The sequence below is a fragment of the Balaenoptera physalus genome (assembly GCF_965194825.1).
Source record: "Balaenoptera physalus genome assembly, chromosome: 5".
Taxonomy (NCBI): Eukaryota; Metazoa; Chordata; class Mammalia; order Artiodactyla; family Balaenopteridae; genus Balaenoptera; species Balaenoptera physalus.
In genome coordinates, this window is record NC_138884.1 from 29460245 (window position 1) to 29483258 (window position 23014).

Below are 23014 nucleotides of genomic sequence, written 5' to 3' on the forward strand. Positions count from 1 at the left end.
TAAAAAAGGAAAATACTTAGACAGAATGATTGATGTCTAATACAGGCTCTTACATATAGCATGAAAAACCCTCCAAATCAAAACTGTACTGAGAGGCACACCAGGTTGCTTACAAGAAGACTAAGTCCCATTAAGTTGCCAATTCTCCTCAATTCCATTTATACACTCAAATTTCAATTAAAATCTAAAAATGTGTGGGGGTAACTTTTCTAAGTTATTCTAGAAAGAGTCCAGAAGAAATATCAGTGAGAATGTCTTAAAAGCTACAGAAAAATAAACAAGTAGAGAGCATCAATACTACCAGGTATTAAGCAAATAACAACATCTAAACCTGTGAAATATTAATAAAAAATACTGACAGAACACTAGAATGAAGTAAGTATACCAGAACCAGAAACCCAGTATGTGGGAGTGTGTGTGTGTGTGTGTGTGTGTGTCTGTGTGTGTGTGTCTGTGTGTGTGTGTCTGTGTGTTTACCTCTAGAATTAGATAACAAGATGTGATAGAATCACAAATAAGTGGGAAATGGATGCTTTATTCAAAAACTGCTGCTGAAAAATGTTATTAGGAGGGAAATCAATTTAATTCTTATCTCACACCATACACCAAAACAATGCTGGGTGGAAAAGTGATAAAAAAAATCATTAAAGAATTAGATGTAAATTGTTTTAGGGGAAGAATAATTTAGGTAAATGTTAATCTGTTTTATAAATGAGAAAGTATTATCTAAGCAAAAAAACAAAAATACAATGGGAGAAATATGACATTCAACTTAATAACCCACACATTTTCAACTTTCATATGTTAAAAGAAAGCAAAGCAATACAGATAACATAAATGACAAAAAGACAGTATCATACAGGACACTAAAATTGATGAAAAGAAAACCAAGGTCCCAATATGCAAAAATGCTAAAAATATAAATTAATATTTAAAATAAAGTACAAATGAAAATAAGCATTACAAAAATGTTCAGCCTCAAATGTCAAGGACCTAGTCAATAGCACAGGAAACATTATTCAATATCATGTAATAACCTATAATGGAAAAGAAACTGAAAAAGAATATATACGTATGTATAACTGAAGCACTTTGCCATAACCTGAAACTAACACACTGTAAATCAACTATAATTCAATTAAAATAAATATATATAAATAAATCAAATATAAAAATTTGGAGCTTTGAAACAACAACAACAAAATGTTCAGCCTCACTTAATAAAACAATAGTAGAAGAATGCAGTAGTTCAAAGCCTAGACTTTACAGTAAAATCAGTCTTGGTCCAAGACCCAATTCGACCACTTACCAACTGTGTGACTTCGGGGTAGCCACTTAACCTCTCAAAATATAACTTTCCTAACCTTTAAAATGGGATGGTAACATTGTCCTCCTCCTACAGTTGTTGCAAAGATTAAATGAGATAATATAGATAAAGGTCTTGTTTGATGAATGGGCTGCACGAGGTGTGCAATAAGTTTTCTTGTTGTGGTTGATGTTAAAATCATCTTCCTCATTCCAATTAACAAACTTAATAAAAAATAATCATATCCCTCAGTGCTGGTGAGGATGGAGATGTGACTTATGTACTTCCAGGGAGAATGAAAATGGGTGCAGTCTTTCTAAAAAGCAGTTTGGCAATATGTATAAGGAATTTTTTAAAGGTTTATACTTTTTATCTAGAATACTAGTTCTAGGAATCATTCCTAAGAAAACAGTAAAAATGATAGACAAGGGATATTAGAAAATGAGGTCATACAGAAAAGATTCATCACAGTGTGTTAACAGGAAAAAAATGCCAAAAAGTCAAAGTTGCAAGGATGGCTAAACAAATGATAGTGATTTGTATGCTTAACTACCAGATGGCAATTTTAAAAAAAGAAAAGAAAGAAAAGGTTAGAGCAGTGTTTACAGGCACAGGAAAAGTGATTTTCTTTTTTATTCATTGTTGTAAACCAGAAAAGAGCTTAGCATAGTACCTGGCACATAGTAGGTGCTCAATCAAATTCTAAACTGAATTGAACAACAGAATTCTAAGTGGAAAAAAAAAATCAAGACATTTTCACACACACACACACATGCATGCACGTACTATAATCTCAACTTTTGTAAAAGAATCACAAAATCTAGAAAGAATCACAGGATTCTAGAAAGAAATATGATAAAACACTAAAAATATGTCCTTGGATGATTTTTTTCTGCCTCTTTAGACTTTTCTCTACTTGCCAAAATTTTTTCAATGGAGATCTATTACATTTATAATCTGGAAAAAAAATGAGTAGAAAAAAAACATCAACTGGAAGCCAACTGGCTCAATTATTTCTTGTTACACTATTCTGAGTATGTACCATTCTTCACTCCCACCCAAAATATAAAGTGAGAAATCGGAATATGAATAGCATGAATAAATTGGGAGGCAGTCTTTAAAACACAGCCCAGGAAAGAAAACATTATAGTAAATTTCAAAAAAGTCAAAAAAATTATCTGTCTAGTATTAAGAAAATTATACAGGGCCTTTGTTCCTTATATAATTTTTACATATGAAAAGTATGGCATGGCTTAAACCCTTTAGATACAAAATACTTGTTTTCTCTACCATGGAATTATATTTTCTCTTAGACACATAATATCATAATGATTTATACATAATGGTTACTGTCAATTTTCTGAAATCTGAAAAAATCCTACTCATTTAAAATTTCAACTCAACACAAAATCTTACAGGTATATTTTAGGAGATTCATGACATTTTCAAAGGGGAGGACCAAACGATTTCTCAGATTGCCAAATTCTCAAACACACCCACCAGGGATAACTAGCTCTAGAAAGTGAAGTGCCATGTTACCTAGAGCATAAAATCACCTGGAGGTATGACCACTGGCCCACTGGCTGGGCTCATTCACTGAAAGGCCAGTTTCCAGGACTGTGTGATTAAAATTCACACTTCAGCAAAATTATAGATTACTACGTGTAAGTAATTTAAGACAGCTGGTAAAATCTTGACTCATGCAAACTAAATTCTTGCATGCCAAGGGCCTGCTGTTGTCTACAATGTCTGCCTCTTTAGAAGTAAAATGTTACATAAGAGAACTGTAGTGACAAGGTATGCAGACAGTCAGTTATTTGTTTTAATCTAAGAAGCCTAATGCAGTCATTGGTTTATCAAGCATGTACTAACTACCTACCATGTTCAAGGAACATTACTGCACACTTTTGTTGATTAAAAAAATACGACATAGAACCTAAGTTGAAATCAATTCCTTAATTATATAGTCTGACATATTTTCCAGAAACAAATTCATAATTTGTGCATAATTTAACTAATGCCAAGATTCCTAATTTTTTAGTTGAAATATGTAGTGTTCTTACTTTAGTATTTTTTTTTAACTTGCCCTTCATATGATACCTATTTTTGTAAATAACTGCTTCACAAGTATATTTCCTTTGATATAATTTCTAGGATTTGCTTCCCAAAACTGCAGAAAGGGGAAAAGCTAGTGAGATTGTGGATGAAACAAGAATGGCCATGATTTGACAATTACTGAAGTTGGTTGGTGGGAACACGAGAGTTCACCGTACTATTTTTTATTATGTTTAAAATTTTACATAGTACTAAAAAGTCTCTTAAAAGAAGTATATTTCTTAATTATGCAAATTTATGTTGATTAATTTTTCCCTTGGTTTCCATTCCCACAACTGTCCCATCCAGTGAACATGGTTTGAAACACCTACCCTGTTGACCTTGAGGAGGTTCCAATCAGGTGGCTACACTATGCACGGGACCCATTCTGGTGCACGGAGGATGGAATAAATTTTAATTCTGCCATGGCCCATGATTTAGTCATTCAGCCAAAGAAAGGGATGCTGACATCCAGATAAACCAAGAAGAAATGGTTTGGATAAATTTCAGCTGTCACAATAAAGTAAATTAGAGTGCTACGTGGCTAATCCAATTTGGTCACTGTGATGGCCAGGCCATCACTATTACAGAGGACATTAGGGAACTGCTGAAGTGTCAGAGAGACAATCTGCACTTTTTTTTCTTTTTTGCATTGTCCCAAGGGCAATAAGATAGAGGAAAAATTAAGAATTATAGCCTTCAACACCTAGAAAAAAGAATTTGCTCAGCCTGTGTAATGAGAGGATTAGGATTAAAATGCAAATGGTTAATACAATGTCTGTTTTAGAATGACCATACTGGGGGTGGGGAAGAGTTCTACCATGTTCACTTAATTTTGTCTTTACCTTTTTCTTACCCAGTCATAAGCAGAGTTCTGGCACGTTTAGTTCAATTAATTGCTAAGAATTCCCCACACGAGCAGACCCCACATAAAAGCAGAGTGTGTTAAATATTACAATCAAATCTTTAAAGTATTACAAACAATAGATCTTCTACATATACTGCTAAGGATTTAGCTGCCTGTTGATTTTAATTTCATTAGCTCGCCAGTGATATAAATAAATTCTGTGTGAAAGAACAGCTTTAATAATGAATATATTGCAATTAAAAAGACCCAAGGCTACTAAGCATTGCACGCTGCCACCTAGTGCTGTCTCTTTCACTCCAAATGCACAATGGACGCCTTCAGGAAAGTGGAAATGCTCTATTTTAAAACAAATTTATCCAAAAAACATAGCTCTGGAACATATTTATTCATAACTGCTTCAAGAGAAGAAAGCTATTAGGGAGAAATGAAATTACACATACCATAAAATCATCCCTGTCTCATAAATTTAGGTAAAAAAGATCTGATTAGATTAGTAAATATAAAAAGTTATGGGTTTTGTTAATGAAGACATGAAATTTTTTTAAAGGGTGATTTTTTTTTAATACTGTGCAGCAAGTATGTAACATATTCTATTATGAATGTGATATATGCCAATGCTCCAAGTGGAATATGTTGTTATCTAGCAAGTTCGGTATATGAAAATGTTCAAAAGGGCTTTGTAGGATGTTAAATAATCACTAATGATACTTCCAAGCTTTCTTAAGGACATAGCTATAATCTCCCCTCATCTACAGGTTATAACTTCAATTTAAGATGTCACTGGTTTTTAGTTCTACTTTATTTTCCCAGCGGTGAATAATTTTTATGGTTTGGTTGTGCTAATTGCTCAGGCTCATCTCTGATCTTTTGGCTAGAAGAGTAAAGCCCCAAGAAAATGAAATGAGAAATGTTTGAAAGACTGGATTAAAGAAAGAGTTGCTATAGAGAACTTTGCTATGGGTAAGGGAGTGCATTTTATTTGCTTCATTGTATTCTACAATGGTAGTCCCTAGTTTGGTCTACTTAATGCACTGTAGCTACCTATTTTAAGAACTAAGGTGAAAGGTGAAAGACTCATATTTCTGCCCATTAATTTTGTTATAATGAAAAATGCTCAGAGGATTTCCTTTAAATCTTTGCTGCTTAACTTTTTAAAAATCACACTCCGTTTTGAGACACATAAAAATCTGTTTCTCCTTTTAAAGTACTTATAATTTATAAACCCATGATATATTAAAACAACTCATATATGGAAATTTTAAAGAACTATATTTTATGTTGATCTTGGAAGACATTTTTCATTGTTGTTGTTACTCAAATAATTCAAATTCAGAGTGAGTATTAAGGCCGCCTGTATATCCCACAAACTTCTCTCCATCCTTGGCAATGTGGAAAATACAGCACATAGCTCAGTAATTCCAACATCAGGCCTGTTGCTGTGCTTCATTTTAACAACCAGAAAGGCAGGTAGAAAAAGAAAGATAGGTAAGAGACAAATCGATGGAAGGAAAGGAATGAAGGAAGGAAGGAAGGAAGGAAGGAAGGGAGGGAGGGAGGGAGGGAGGGGGAGAAGGAGGGAGAAGTTCACCTTTGAGGGAAGTGTTGCCTCCATCCCCTTGAAATCATTAATTTAGATAATTCCCAAAGGAATCTCTGATCACAGCCACATGATCTAGACAACTTCTCACTACTTCCTTTAATCAGCTTAACCAAATGAATACTGCCAAGTCTATTCCACTTAGCTCTGCATAGAGCTATTTTGAGGCCTCTCCACACAATTAGGACACCTAGTTGGCATGGCTGCCAATGCAAAAGACAGAACTTACTCAAAATATTGCAATGTAAGAAACTCAGTTTGGAAAACATGATTTAAGAACACATATTACATTGAAATCCAATTCTTCACACTATGTTGGGATTACATCTATCAGTGTTCAATAAAATTACAAAGTCAATTGGAAAAAACAAGTCTGAAGTTGCAGCTCTTAGATATTCCACCGGCCTTATGGTATACCATGTATTAACAAGATACTTCTAGGACATAAGATAGCGGTTACAACTGTCCCTTATATAAAAGAAAAATCCCACAGCACTTGCAAGTATACAAACGAGATAATTATAATAATAAAACTTCATAAGCCTTTTCAAATGCTCCTATTGGTCGACAAGGTCATGAAAACATATAAAGTAAGTGAACTAACAAGTCTTGATTCAAATGATAATAATGCCTGGGACTCTCAAGACTGCTTAAAATTTTCTTCCATATTTTAATGTGTTTCTAGGTATCAATACATACTGCATTTAAAGTTTTGGAAAACAAAAGCTATGTGCATCTTGCACACAAAAATGCAATCATGGCATTACCATTTGGATTTATCTGAAAATAAATGTTTAAACTGAAATTATTTGTCTAATAACCTCATTTCTTAGCCTGAATATGAAAGTATGTATATTTGTGTATCCTAAAGAGCTTTATAATCAAAGATTTCTAACTCAATATTAAAAAGTAGTAACAAAGTGGCTATGAAGCACATTCCCTAGGGCTTTAGAAAGATAGATAGAACACATTGAAAAATTAAGGTACAGAATACAGAAGGGGCAGATACAGCTTTCAAATGAACATTAACATTAAACTTGAGATTATTTAAAACAGCACATTTCTAGCTATTAAAATCCCCATGGTTATGAAAGATAAGAATTTATTCCACACAGATTACAAAAATTATGATATTTGTATCTCTAATATTAGTACTGGCTGGGGATTGTGCACTATGAAATAAGAAAATGTAACATATTCAGTAAGCATTTTGCTCACTAATTATTTCATAACTTTTTTAACTTTGTATTCTCAGATGTCAGGTAATTACCTGACAACTGACATCTATTCAGTTGCTAAGAGATATGAGATCAGTTTGCACTTTTTTCTTTGTCTTTAGGAGAACTGCCCTCTTGGGTTTTGCCTCAAAGTAGTGAAAGTAGCCTCTGTCACCCATGTGCGAATTAATATTACTTGTACTAGAAGAAACTCCCAGGTCTCAGAAAGGAAATGAATTGCTTTCAATCTGCACAATTTAGAACAAATATCTGGCTTTTCCCTAAGCTTAAGGAGTTTTCCATTTCACACCACTCAAATATAATAGCATTATTTTATAATCAAATTTAACTGATGAGTCTATCTTATGAGCATTTTGACAAAAACCTTACGGGGAATGAAGTCATTCAGTCGATTTGCATCCCCAAAGTGAAGCTCAAACCCAACATTTGGAAAGTACTTTCTGCCTATAACTTTGACCATGTGCTTCTTTAAACAGCTGGAGGAACAAGACTAAACTTGGTCTATCTGGTTTTTCTTATACTTTATCAATGGATCAAAAACAAAACACCGTTATAAATATGTACATCCTAACTGGTCATTAATTTATCACAAATAAATATTGATTTGCCTAATCACAGAGAATATTCTTCAAAAATACGAGCAGTATTTCAAGCAGCACATATGCTTCTGAAAGACACTGAGGATCTAGACTCTCATAACCTTTCAAGGACAATGTTCTAAAGCACATTTTAGAGAAATACATTGGAAAAGCATTCCACTGCAGTCGCGTTTTACATTGCTACAAATCCAAGAGGTTCAATTTTTAATGCTCAAGTACGTATTACAAAGCCATTGATCATTTACTCTGATGTCACATCAATGCTCTACTGGGGTATATCACAAAGGAACACAAGATCATGCATTTCTTTGTCTATTAAGTGAGACAGTGCCCACTTACCCAGTCCTCTTTTTACTCAACTTCTTGCACTAGCCAGCTGCCCTGTCGGTGGTTCCTTGCACCTTATATGCTGCTTTAGCATCGTCAGATTACTACTACTGCTGGTCCAGAACCCATTAAGAAAACTCCTATGACAAGCCAAGGTCTTGGAAATGTAGTCCTACACCTACAAACGGGCTATCTAGTGCCCATCTCGAGGGAAAGAAGACAATCTACCCCCTGTCTTCCAGGCTTTCACTTATTTTATAGAGCCACACCTTTACAAACAGGTTCTGTCACACTGAGAGGAAGGAGATATGTAAAATGTAACACCTGGAGTCATAAAATGTAATGACCTCAAATAACACACCTCAGAAAGAGGGAGGAAACCTAGTTCCCGGCGGAGGGGATTGGGGGGAGACAGGCAAAGTTAATCTGCATCATTAAAACGAGAGTAATAGAAAAAAACCCTCTCGGGTTTTTCCAGTAAGTTTGGGGCGGCAGCGGCAACCTAATCCACATGCACATCCTCGCCCTTATAAACCCCTTGTCCCCAAACAGAAACTGCCGGTGCCTCTCCACCGTGTAGGGGCAGACACCACCCCCCCAAAAGGGAGGAGAGTTCAGAGGCATAGGGAGGGGCAAAAGCAGATACGTGGGGCTCCAGCATCCCGATCTTAGTCCCAGCTACAAGCCCGAAAGTCCATTCAGGAACCAGCCCCTGGCTCCTAACCATCCCCGGCCTGGGCCCTCCCTGCCAAAGGTGCCAGAGAGCTCGCAGACCCTGCAGCGCAGCTGTCAGACGCCAAACAATGACTTCCCCACGCCAGCCCCGCGACCACGGCCCCCCACCGCCCTCCAGCCACGGCCCCTCGCTGTCGAACCCCTTTAAAAATGAGACCTCTCTGGGGCAGGACAAGAGATGCTTGGTGGCCAAGAAGAGACGCACCGGGCTTCTCTGCCGGAATGAGTTGCCGGGAGTGGAATGGGGGTGGCCATGGAGAGGGGGCTCCTTACGAAACACCGAACCATGGGGCAACGGAGACCCCAGTATCAATCTCCCTTACTCCCACCCCACCCCCACCCGCTCGCCTCGAAGACGGCTTCTCCCGAGGCGGGCGGCGGCGGCAGGTTAGCGGCCGGGAGGCGGTGGAGAGCGAGTCCTCCGGGGCACCGCAGCCTCCCCAAAAGGACCGCGAGGCTGGGCGGGCGCCACCTTGGAAGGTCAGTGAGGCCAGAGCTCAGAGTTACGCGGGGCCCACAGAGTGAGTGTGAGGGGGCGAGGGTGACGGTGAACCTGAACCTGCGCGCGGCCCGGCCAAGGGGCGTCCGGCCAGGGGGTCCACGGGTGTCAGGGGTACCCCGGCAGCCCGGGAGAGACAGCACACCACAGCGCTTAGGAGCGAGGGCTGCATGGGGCTATCGGGGCCGCCAGGCTGAGAAACTTGAGGCCAAACAGACTGGCTCCCCGCCCCCCGCCGCTCCCCCCCCGCGCTCTCAGACCCGCTCGAACGCCTCGCGAGCCCCCCACCGTCCCCCAGCCCACCCTGCCGAAGCCCCCGCCGAGCCCTCGAGCCCCGGCGGGTAATTACCTCTCCCGGAGGCGGAGTAGGGGGCGGCAGCAGCAGCAGACACTTTGAGCCTGACTTTCCGGCGTTCGCGGGTCAGCTTGTGCGCGCCAGCGGGAGCTGTAACCTGCTATTTATAGACCGGAGCCTCAGCACCCGGGGCTGGGAACCCGGAGGAAGCGAGCCGGCGGCGCGGCGGCGGCGCAGGGCGCAGGGCGCAGGGCGCGGGGCGCTGGAGGCGGCTCCCCGAGGCTCCCGCGCCTCCCTCCGGCTCCCGGCGCCCGCCGCGCTCCGCGCTCGCTCCCCGCCCCGCCGCGCGCGCCCCGGAGAAGTTGCACCAGCGCGGCCGCCTCTCCGGCTGCTCACACGCCCCCTGGCACAATCGCTACTTTCTGTCCCCCCACCCCAGCCCTCCCTGCTCCTCTTCCTCCTCCTCCTCCGCTCGTTACCAGCGGTCTCCTCCCAATGTCACCGGCGGCCGAATAGAGGCAGCGACGGCAGCGACAGTCGCGCAACTGGCGCAGCTCGCTTTCCGCTACCAATGGAGTGGAGTTGGTGACCCGGCCGCCCAATCCGAAATGACCCCAACACGCTTGCTCCGGGTGCGGCCACCCCGCACCCCGACCTTCTGCTGGGCCCCTCTGCCAGTGGGGACGGTCCCCAGCCTGGGCTGCTGGGAGCGCCGCTGCGGCGCGGTGGGGAGAGGTGACCCGACGCCGCCACGCTGCGGCCGGGGCCGCGGAAACCACAGGGTTTTTAACCGGCGGGAGGAGGCGCCCCGGACCCAGGCTCAGACCCGGGAGGTGGGGGGAAGAGGGGGAGGCGGTGTCCCGCGTGACCGGACTTCTGCCTGCCACTGCCCTGGGTCCCGTCTCTCGTGCCACTCCTCCGCCTTGGCCCGGGATGAGGTCGGGCGGAGGAGACCTGGGCACTGGCGAGGCTTCCAACTCAGCGCAGCCCACGGCCACCCACCGCCAGCCCCCAAGTCGCGGCGCGGTGACTGAGGCCGAGCCGCTCCCAACAAGCGTATGACGCGCCTTTGGCAACCCGGGCGCGTGGGGACAGGTCTACACTCTGCGTGTTTGGGGTGTGGGGAAAACGGGGTACGTAACCGCGCAGTCTGAACCGAGGCTAACACTCCCCCTCTGCCTCGCCAACAAGCCTACTGGCGAAGGCGCACAGCCCGGCTATTCCGGTTGGCTGGGGAGTGGGGAAATGACTCTCCCTATCTGCGCCTGACAGGTGCCACCTGGCGGTTCTCTTGGGGAGGTTTCCACTGCGCGGCTCAAAGGTCATGGGGATGCTGGGAAGGCCGGGCGAACGCCAGTCCAGGCAGGCACCCTCAGCCTTTCCCCTCCCTACGGGCACTTTAAGTTTACAGTTTAAATAAGAGTGAGAATGCTAGTACACGCGGGTTACAGTTTGCTCCGCGGAGACGGGACTCCCAGAGTTGGGATGGTGAAGTCGATTTGGGTAAGTCAGTACTTACAGTTACACAGAGTGGGCAGTTGGAGCTGCCCCCAGCTCTCACCCCTGCTGTCGCTCCCTGCATGGAGGCATCCCTTCACTCTGCAAGCATTTAACTGCCACTGGGTTATAAGCTTTATCGATGAGAGCAGAGACTTCGGTGTTTGGGTTCTTTGTTTTTCCCATCACTCTTCCTCAGAACTTGGAACAACGCCTAACATGCTGTAGCTTTCATAAGTGTTTACAGAATGAATGAATAAGCACTATGGGCCAGAAACTGTGCTTGGCCCATTCTCTCCCTGCAGCCCTTCTCTTTCCTCCTCTTCAAGCTCTTTCTGCTACACTCAGCCACCATCACAGGTGAGCTGGATGGAGAGAAGCAGGAACAAAACGGACGAGCAGTCCGTGCAGGCCCTGCGAGGATGTGGATCACACCTGAGGAGCCCATTACACAATTAAATTTCTCCTCCATGGGGCAGTGCTGAACACACCCATTTTTTGGAAACAAAACAAAACAAAACACCTGTGTCATACTTGGGGCTTGAAGCAATGGATAAATCCCGTTTGCAGAGATCTGCTGGTGAGATGAGACAACTTTCTCATTGGGCAAGAGTTTCAGCCTTTCCTTAAAATACAGAAAGAGGGAAAGACTATCAGAACATCAGGGTGCCAGAGCTTTGCCACTAAAGTGAAAAGATGTTTGATATATCTGTCGTCTAACTTTAAACGGAGATTTAGTGTGGTGTGTGTGTGTGTGTGTGTGTGTGTGTGTTTATGAAGATTGCCACAGTGCCAGAAGCATTAAACCATTCCTTCTAAAAGAGAGGGTTGTAAAACAGATGCAGCAACTGTCTTTGTGGAAAAGAACACTTAAAGTAAGATACCCAGAAAACCCTCTTATAATTAAAACCCAGACATTCATCATGCTGACCAAGACCTTTTACAGACCATTTACAGGGCTGCTGGGGACAGCCCTGTGACATACCCATGCATATCATCTAGGAAGTTTTAATTCCGGAGAGAGAGAGAATGAATCAAATACATGTACCACATGACATTTTAAAAACCCATCAATCAGCCTGATATTTACCTTTTTTAGTTATTTGGCGGTGTTTTCCTTGAATAAACCTAGCAGGTTCAGATTCTTCTATGGCTTATTAAACTCGTTCAGCACCCACTTTTACAAACCTTAAACTTTTAGCCACTTGTGCCCCCAAAACATAACTCCATTTGCCAATGAAGGACAAAATATTTTTCATTTCCTTTTGATATATCTTTATAGGGCCAGAGACCAGAGGTGATTCCCAGTAGCTACCTTGCTGTCTAAAGCAATAAAATCAAGCCAGAATCTGCAAGGCTGGCACTGCACCCCCCTTTTTCAGTGAAGTAGCTCATACTTTTTCTTTGTATAGATTCATTATTCCTGGAGATTTTTATTTCAGGTGAGATTGGTATGGCACAAGGAGGATTCTCCATTTTTGTGAGCCTTCACTATGAAAAATCTCTTCTAAAATATAGCACCAAGTATGGCATAGTGGTTTTTTGTTTACCAAATTTGTTCATTTATATTAATGATAACTTTGTAGATCAAGTCAGTTTTCCTCCCAATTTTTTTTAAATAAATTTATTTGTTTTTATTTATTTATTTTTCGCTGCGTTGGGTCTTCGTTGCTGCGCGCGGGCTTTCTCTAGTTGTGGCGAGCGGGGGCTACTCTTTGTTGCGGTGCGTGGGCTTCTCACTGCGGTGGCTTCTCTTGTTGCAGGGCACAGTCTCTAGGCACGCCGGCTTCAGTAGTTGTGGCTCGGGGGCTCTAGAGTGCAGCCTCAGTAGTTGTGGTGCACGGGCTTAGTTGCTCCGCGGCATGTGGGATCCTCCCGGACCAGGGATCGAACCCATGTCCCCTGACGTTGGGAGAGTTCAGTTTTGATATTCCTACACTAAGATCATCTCTTGTGTGTGCATATGTGTATGTGTGTGTGTGTAATGAAACTCATGGGAGATGTTATTAGAAATAGAAATTGTACCCAACTTAAGGGGGGGAACTAGTGTAAGGATACCTGGCTATCCATGGAACTCGAGGACAGGAATGTAACTGGGCATCAGTGACAACTTGGAAACAGGGACATGCGTTAAGGACTTTATCTCTCCTTCTTCTCCCACTACCCTACCTGCTCCATCCTTTCTCTCTCTCTCCTCCTTCCCTTTCTCTCCGCATACACGACTTTCTCTGCTTCTCTGGTGTGCCCTGAGTTACACGGTTACTCACAGATCTTGAACTTCATGACCTATGGGCCAGTTCCAAATTCTCAAGGAAGTACCACGATTGGCTGTCAAACTCCAGTCCAGACAACCATGGCGAGGGCATCACGGTCAAGTTGCATTCCCATAGCAGCTACTGTAGCAATCAGATGGATAATAGTGGTGGGCTGAGGCAGGAAGGGAAGGAAAAATTCCCAGAACATGGGGAGGAGTTCCTGATCCTCTCCCCTGACCGCTATCATCTCTGAATCCTTGTTGTTCCGTGAATAATGGCACAAAAGGCAGAAGGAGGCGGGAAGGAGAAATATAACGTGCCGTGACATCTGTGTGTGCGAATGCACATGCCTGTTTAAATCCTGAGTGACAGAGAATGCCTCTTGCTGATGGTGGTGCCCTAAGATGCTGGTCCCAGTGAAAGTAACAGGATGATTTTATGATCTCTTGACCTGGGACTAGATGAGCATGAGGTATCAAGTATTTCACAGACAGTTTACTTTAGCTCCTTTTTTCATGGCAAATTAAATAAGTGATTTTTTTAACTGAAGGCAATGAGTGTGATATCATTTACATTTATCAAAGATAAACATTCTGCTCTCATTTACATAATAGTTATTTCTAAAATGTATATAAATCATGTACTTGAAATTGAATCACATTTCAAATATGATCATATGGTGAATCTTAACATTTTTCTGGTCAGAAACGCCTTTGAGAATTTGAAGAGAGCTGTGGACTTTCCCCAGAAAATCTTGAGCAGATGCACACATATTTTTTTTTATTTTATTGACGTATAGTTGATTTACAATGTTGTATTAATTTCAGCTGTACAGCAGAGTGACTCAGTTATACATATATATTCTTTTTCATTATGGTTTGTCACAGGATATTGAATATAGTTCCCTGTGCTCTACAGTAGGACCTTGTTGTTTATCCATCCTATATATACTAGTTTGGATGCACACATATTTATAGTGGGATGATATATGACATATTTATTTGAGATCTGGAACTTCAAACATGTTTCTTTTGTCTTCCTCCAATCAAGCCCATTTGAACAAGTGAAACAAAGACTCCAGGTTCGTCAACAAAAGATTCAAAATGCCCAGTTAAGTCAAAACATTGGTTAGGGGTGGGGAGTGCCGGAGCCTATGCGAACTTGGGGAAAGAGTTCCCCTCCCCCCCACTCCTGCCCTGAATGAGATACAAATGAGGTAGAGGTAAGGAAAGAAGACAGAGCTGTTAGAAGTTGCAATGTGGAGAAGGATGTTGTATTCATTTGCTAGGACTATCACAACAAAATACTACAGACTAGCTGACATAAACAACAGAAATTTATTTCTCACAGTTCTGGAGATTGGAAGCCCAAGATCAAGATGCTAGCGGAGCTGGTTTCTCCTGAGACCTCTCTCCTTAATTTGGAGATGACCACCTACCTCTGTGTCCTCACATGGCCATTTCTCTGTGTGCCAGCACTTCTGGTGTCTCTTTTTGTGTCTAAATTTCCTGCTCTTAGAAGGACACCTCCAGACTGCGTTAAAGCCCATCCTAACAGCTTCCTTTTAAGCTGATCACCTTTGTAAAGACCCTATCTCCAAACAGACAGTCACATTCTGAGGTACTGGGGTTAGGGCTTCAACATATGAATTTGCAGGGCACGGGGGACACCATACACCCCCTAACAGACAGGCACTGCATCAAACTCCAGAAAGAGTCTCAGGGTGGAGGTGAGATAGAGATTTCCCCTTTATGTTAAGAGAGCCGAAGAGTAAAGAAATTTGTATCCAGTTTTCCCACTGAAGTATTTGGAAAATCTCAGTCTTGAGAAGAACCCAGAACACAAGGATGTAAAGTGGGAATGTAAATGGTAGCCTGCCTTATCTAGATCCTAAAGGGCTGAGGGTAACAGCCTTTCCAGCCCCCTGGACTTTCTCATGGTGACTGAGTGGTGACGAATGGGTGCCTGTGACCTGCAGGAGGCCTGGAAGTTAGTGGGAAAGAGAGCCATCGGGACATGGAAGAGGCCACCGAGGAGGGTAAACAGACACAGGACTAAGGAACAGCGTGTCCTGTTGACTGGTATGCAGAGACATGGCTACCATTCTGTGGCATTGCACAGAGCAGGCATGGGGCCAAAGCAGTGACCTCAGAAGGGTCAGTGGCTGTGCCCTAGAGCAATGTCGTGTGTCACTCACACCTGGAGAACAGAGGCCAAGTCACCTCTGCAGAAAATGAGAGGAGAGATCATCAACACCCAGACATGTCCCCCAATATCATGATGCTTCATAAGTCTCCCCTGGACTAACAAGCTGCCCCAGAGGCGAGAGAGAAGGAGAAGAGGGAGCAGCAGTATCTTAAACTGGGTAAGTTTTAAACCAGGATAGACTTGGTTTAGGTGACTGGATAGGACTAAGAAAACTAACTGAAGTTTTCTGTTTCTGAGTACAAATGGGTGCTTCTAAGTTAATTTTACTGTAGGAAAATTATGTTTCACTTTTTGTACCTGAGATTTAAAGACTCTATTGACTTTTTTATATATAAATGTATTTATTTATTTATTTATTGGCTGTGTTGGGTCTTCGTTGCTGCGTGCAGGCTTTCTCTAGTTGCGGCGAGCGGGGGCTACTATTCATTTCAGTGCACAGGCTTCTCATTGCGGTGGCTTCTCTCGTTGCGGAGCACGGGCTCTAGGCACGCAGGCTTCAGTAGTTGTGGCACGAAGGCTCAGTAGTTGTGGCTTGTGGGCTCTAGAGCGCAGGCTCAGTAGTTGTGGCGCACGGGCTTAGTTGCTCCGCAGCATGTGGGATCTTCCCGGATCAGGGATCAAACCCATGTCCCCTGCATTGACAAGAGGATTCTTAACCACTGCACCACCAGGGAAGTCCCTCTATTGACTTTCAAAAATACATCCTTTACACTTCACATTTTTAATGTATTTTCAAGAAATACGTAGATCTCCTGGAATAGCATTTATGAATCCAGATTGAGAATATTTGCCCTAGGGGATCTGTTTTTTTTTTAATACATCTTTATTGGAGTATAATTGCTTTACAGTGTTGTATTAGTTTCTGCTGTACAACAAAGTGAATCAGCTATATGTATACATATATCCCCATATCCCCTCCCTCTTGAGCCTCCCTCCCACCCTCCCTATCCCACCCCTCTAGGTTGTCACAGAGCACCAAGCTCATCTCCCTGTGCTATGCGGCTGCTTCCCACTAGCTATCTATTTTACATTTGGTAGTGTCTATATGGCAAGGCTACCCTCTCACTACGTCCCAGCCTCCCCTTCCCCCCACTGTGTCCTCAAGTACGTTCTCTACATCTGCATCTTGGTTTTTTAAATCTGATTGTATGAAGAATCTTTTTAACTGAAAAAAAAAAACCTGCTAATATATATAATTTTCCACTAATATATTATTTGAAATTCTGTTTTCTTAAAGAGTAGTATCTGTAAGTTACAGACAATAGCTCACATGATTGTGTTTAGTAAATACCAGAGAAAGGATAGAATCGTAAATGCAGAAATTATAGACAACCACTGGGTAAAGATAGCTATATTCAAGTAGAGGTGACAGTATTATGCTGCTTCACTTTGAGAAATATAAAGCTTTTTATTTTAACAGAAGTCTTCAAAATGAAAACATCTGAGTTGATTGTTTTTCTTTCTCCCCATTTTCAAGCAAATACTTCTTTATTACCTAATTATGTCACTAGTGGCATAAAATGAAGGAGAAACTTACACATCAGACATATTTGTAGGGAATGTTTGTGTTAATGGGGGCTATTGATTGTAGCGATATTCCTGAATCTTTTCTTACATCTTGTTCATCAGTGTCTCTCTCTTGCATTCCACTCTTAAACATGCAAATAGATCCTTCTCACCCTATTTTCAAAGATTTCTCTACATCCAATATTCCTGTCAATTTACCATCCTGGGTCCCTTCTTCCGTGGTATAATCAAGCTCTATCATCTCCTTCTGACCTGATTTAGGCTGGAATAGACCAATTTTGATCACCAGAGTAAGTCAGAAGAATTGGACCCAACTGTATCTCCCAATTAAACCTGTATCTCCAGAGACCTGTCTCCATCAAGACTTAATTTGTTCATCAAGACAAGATGTGTGCTTTAGTATCAGACAAATTAGGGCTCAATCATGGTGCTCCCATTCACCAGCTGTGTGACCTTTGATGAGTGCCTTAAAATTTCTGGGTCTCTTTCTTTATCTGAAAAATGGGGACAATAGTACCTACCTCATAGACAGATTGTGAGAACCCCCTGTGACACTACAAGTACAGTGAGTCTCCTACATACAAACGAGTTCTGTTCTGAGAGCACAAAATTAGCCTACGTACCCAACTAACACAATCGGCTATATAGTAATGTACTGTAATAGGTTTATAATACTTTTCACACAAATGATACATAAAAAACAAACACAAAAAATAAACATTTTTAATCTTACACTAAAGTACCTTGAAAAGTACAGTAGTACAGTACAGCAGCTGGCATACAGGGGCTGGCATCAAGTGAACAGGCAAGAAGAGTTACTGACTGGAGGAGGGAGAGGAGGTGAGAGATGGTAGCGCTGAAGGATTGTCAGCAATAGGAGATGCAAGGCAAGCTGCAATTTCACTCACGCCTGACGTTGATGGCACAGGTTCTGGGCTTAAAATAAAGATACTGTACTACTGTACTCTATACAGTACTGTAAAGTACACAAAAGCACAACCACTTGTAGAGGATGCATGCACGTGACAATGTACACCAGACACGTGAACTAACTTATGTGATTGGACATGCGAACACACGTTCGCATCTTTGAAAGTTCACAACTTGAAGGTTCGTAGGTAGGGCACTTACTGTACACGAGGTGAGCTGGCATCCATCTTGCACGATGTATGTATCCAATATGCCCTTGCCAAGACTGAAGAAGATGGACAGGGAAGGGGCAAAATCAGAGTTTCAACATTAAACCTTCTAATTTATATGTTCTAGTCTCGCTATTTCACTATTACCTACAACCTGACATTTGTCACAGAGATATTGGTCAGCACTTGTGAAGAGTAACAGAGTTCTAAAGAATCTGACTAAAGTCTATGGCATCTGAAAGGAGAATTTTCCAGAAAGCTTGAAATAGAAACCTTCTGCAGAACCACTTCTAACTCCCAGTTTATCTTTACAACTTCCCCATTCAGTTCTAACAAGCATTCACTGAGCACCTACTGTTTGCCAGGAATTGTGCTAAATTATGGGAATAAAAAGGTGAAGAAGGCATAAACTTTGTCTTCAGAGAGCACATCATTTAGTAGGTTTAGACTTGATTTTTTCTAAACCTAGCCTCTCCATTTATTTATCCACTACTCAATTTACTGGAACGTTACATTTATTGAGTGTCTAGTACACAAAGGGTACAGGGATGTGGCAACACAGGGGTGAGCACAAAATGTAGTTGACAGGACAAGGTTAGTATACAAACAGGTATAAAACAAGGAGAGAGATTAAGCGGACATGCCATGAAAATCAAGAGACAAGAGAGATCAAATCTAGTTGGAAGGATCAGAAGAATCTTCATGAAGGAGGTGATGTTTGATATGCGAGAGATTTCAGGGGACGTAACTGGCACAGATTCCACAGGGAGGCCTGTTAGTACGTGGTGGATGGTGAAAACTCTCAGCCATCAGAGCGGGTCGCCTCACCCACTCTGAGGAGCCCGTCCATTTCGTCCTCGTCCTTGCTTCCCCATCACCGTGAACCTGCCTCCGCTGTATCACTTACTGCATTGGATTTGTTTACCCACGTATCTCCTTCACTGGGTCACAAGCTCCTCCTGAGAGGAAAAGCCATGTTTTATTTTGTTACGACGGATGCAAAGGTTCCAGAAAATGCTGAGAACTTAGAACCTAGGGAATTTTACATTCATTTACTTTTTTTTTTTTTTTAACAAATTTATTTATTTATTTATGGCTGCGTTGGGTCTCTGTTGCTGCACGCCAGCTTTTCTTTAGTTGCGTCAAGTGGGGGTTACTCTTCGTTGCGGTGCGCGGGCTTCTCACTGCAGTGGCTTCTCTTGTTGCATGGGCTCTAGAGCGCAGGCTCAGTAGTTGTGGCGCACGGGCTTAGTTGCTCCGTGGCATGTGGGATCTTCCCGGACCAGGGCTCGAACCCATGTCCCCTGCATTGGCAGGCGGATTCTTAACCACTGTGCCACCAGGGAAGCCCCACATTCATTTACTTTTCAAGTAAATTCATTTACTTTTCAAGTTTATATCCAGCTTGAACCTCTCACCACACTTGCTGAAAAATCTATCACTTTTTAGCGTCCACTTCACCTCTTTTGGATCTTCTGCTTGGAAGGGGGTTTACCTAGTCCCAGGGCATCTCTGACCCCCGGTTCTCTCAGCACTTCCGCATTCCTCACAAGGTCATCAGGAACTTTAGACCTCCACATGGCACATGAAGGTCATGGGAAGCCAGGGCCCATCCATCTAGACCCTTCCTCTGTCAAGGCTCTCTAACATGCTCCCCTAGGCTGCGTGTGGAACTTCTCTGAGATGTGCCATGTTTGGGGTTCTTCAGAAAGTATCTCAGTGTATCTACACTCCAACCCTTGAAGATTAACCGCTAAGGGGGAAAGACAATCACATCTATATTTCTGCCCTTTTTGCATTTCCTGCCCTTCCTCTCCACACTGTCTACTTCCCTACCCTGTTTACCAAGGCTCCTACGTCATAGCCGCCTCTTTTTCTGGCCGCAATTGTACTTATTTTCTTGTAGCAATACTGCCAGAGAAGATACAGAGAAAGAATCTGAGCTGTCATGAGGAGAAAATTCATCTGGGTTACTTCAAAAAGCTCCTCCCATGTTACACAAATTGATGAATGAGTGTGTACATGCGCATGTGTGTGTGTGAGTGTGTGATCGCTTTTGGAACACTTTAGAAATTCCTGAGTAACGTTTTCATGTACACTCGAGTATTGTTTTCTATAACATTCAAGCAAAGCATAAAGTTACAGATCTTTTTCTTTGTAAATAGAATATAAGCTTCTCACGCAGAGCGCACTGCAGTATTCTGTAAGGTAAAAATTGAGAAATCATGACAGATAGCTTAAAAGTGTTCTTCTTTTCAAACACAGCACTTGTGGGCAAACAGGATCGTTTGAAACCTTAGGAAAAGGTTGAGGAAATTCATCAGTGTGAAAAGACAACTGTTTTATTTGGTCTAAAATGAAGTAACATTTTATAGGACTGAATTTCAGTTTCCTGAAAGTTATAATGAAAACAAAGGATTGACTCATTTTATGCTTTCTATAATATAAATGTAAAAACCTCCCTATCTGAGTTAGCTTTTTCTCGTTTTGTAACCAAAAGCTCTAGCTGAGAGTAGACTTGAGTGTTTTCTTTTTAAAAAAAAAAAACCTTGAAAGACCGGGTACTCAGAGGTGATTGGGAGCAGGGGGCAGGGAAACACCACTATTTTAATACTGTGAACATTCTATCAAGTTCTCCAAATGGAAGATTAACTTGAACCACATGGTCAGATTGCTTTTGATTTGGGGGGGAAAAAAGGACTTTGGTGGGTTTTTTGTGATGGTAAAACCAAAAAGAATATTATTCTACAATGGGATATTCAAAGTAGTGAGGAAGCACACAGCTCTACATAACAATGTAAAAGTTTGTCTTCATTCTAGGCCCTACTATATCTCTGAAGATGATTATGTTTCCTGAAGGCAGGCTTTGAACTGGAGGTTAGGAGTGGTGGATGAGAGAGAAAATAGATCTGTCTCTCGCTGGACTCAAAAGACTTTGGGGCAACTAAACTCCAGGCAGGAAGCCCAAGAGCAAAGGCACTTTTCGTTCAAGGATGCCAAGTGTTCTCTGCGCCATGTTGGCAGACCATGTAACATCCCCGTTCCACCCTAATCTGTCCCTATCATCACATCCCAGGTGCCCTCATAGAAGGACGTGGGCCTTACACTTTAGAAAAAGCCCTAAGAATTCGCCTGTTGTTTGCTTGTTCTTCCTCTGTTGTCATTCCTTTCTGTGCCCATCATTTGTCTGTGAAGTGTCGTTAAACACAATAGCAGGATCTTAGCTGAGCCTTGGGGACTTTGTCCTGTCAGGGTGAATCAGAAGGCAGCAACAGTGTGGAGAAGCCAGGAGATACAGAGAAAGAACTTGAGTTACCATGAGGAGAACCAGAAGATGATTGGTTGAAGGGACTCTCTAAACTGGAATAAATTGGTAGAAGCATTCTTTGGATCAAAAAAATACTGGACTTCCAAAAATCAAATAGGATACCAGGTATCACTGTTACTGGGATCCTGGTCACCTTATACTGAACAGCTAGGAGTGGAGGGATGAAGAAAACTTGGGGGATACCGCTATTCAGAACCACAGCTTTGCTCTTTTCTGATCTGAATCATTCCCTTTGAACATTAATACTTCTCAGCAACTTTCATTGTCTATGCTTCTTTTTGGAGGTTCCTCTTTGTCCTCCTACCACTAATTGAATGATCTTCTGCATTCTCCTCAGGCCAAATTGCAAAGGATAGCATCAGATTGAGGCAATTAATCTCTCTCCTATTAAGAAGAGAGAGCAACGGCCTACGTCATAGCTTGCTGATGTATGTTTAGGCTATTCTTTTATCAGGTGTCCACATTTCTCTGCAGAGTATAAAGGGCAACCTAGCATCGTTTCCAAGAGCAGGGAATCGTGAATTAGGGATATTGGGCACCAGGCTAGTAAAATCCTGAATGAAACAAATGCACATTCAAATACATAAGAAAATGGCTTTGGTGAAAACATACACATATGCAGTGAAATATGTTTCTGCTAAAGGTCATGAAATCAAAGAAAGAGGTTCAAATACCTGTCACCACTACCGACCACGCTTACAGATGGGGTTAAGCCAACGTGGCAGCAAGAAAGTCAAATCTCTTACTGTTCAGGTCAAATTCCTAATATCTGATTCATTGATGAGCTTTGTCTTTCTGAAATAAGGAAAACACTGCCCAGTTTTTGTTCTGCTTTTTATAATAAAGCATGCAGTTGTGGCTTTTATTAGCTCTGAAAGAGAAAGCATACTGCATGAAATAGTAAACCACAGTATGATTGTCCCTTGATAATCTATATTCCAGGGAGGCTGCAGTTTATTTATCCAAGTATTAATGAAAGGCTAAATTTTTATTATGCACAAACCAATTTAAACTGTGCTTAAAATGAATAAAGAAGAAAAGTCATCTCTGCTTGCACAACTACACAATTATATGGTTTTCAGCAATCTCTGAATGTTTCTTTCAAATTCCCTTGGAACATAGCTTTTTTTTTTTTTTAATAGCCTATCTTATTTATTTATTTGGCTGTGCTGGGTCTTCGCTTCTGTGCGAGGGCTTTCTCTGGTTGCGGCAAGCGGGGGCCACTCCTCATCGCGATGCGCGGGCCTCTCACTGTCGCGGCCTCTCCTTGTTGCGGAGCACAGGCTCCAGACACGCAGGCTCAGTAGTTGTGGTTCACGGGCCCAGTTGCTCCGCGGCACGTAGGATCTCCCCAGACCAGGGCTCGAACCCGTGTCCCCTGCATCGGCAGGCAGACTCCCAACCACCGCGCCACCAGGGAAGCCCCCATAGCTATTTTTATATTACCTATAGGTAGATTTTGTTTTTCCCTGGGAATCTAAGGAATAAAATTAAAGTCAAGT

The 23014-nt window shown here is 42.3% G+C and overlaps 1 protein-coding gene across 7 annotated transcripts in view; it reads right to left on the reverse strand.

Annotated features, from left to right (window-relative positions):
- Positions 1 to 10311, reverse strand: part of INPP4B (inositol polyphosphate-4-phosphatase type II B) — a 750879-nt gene extending 740568 nt beyond the window's left edge. For 2 of the 7 annotated variants that reach the window (XM_082463347.1, XM_082463346.1), the window contains exon 1: positions 9613 to 9922. The gene's annotated coding sequence lies outside the window, so the exon portion shown is untranslated. Of the gene's footprint in view, positions 1 to 9612; positions 9940 to 10037 lie in introns of those variants that run through there. The other 5 variants (XM_082463343.1, XM_082463351.1, XM_082463352.1 and 2 more) reach the window with 5 other exon arrangements.
- Positions 10312 to 23014: the final 12703 nt, after the last annotated feature.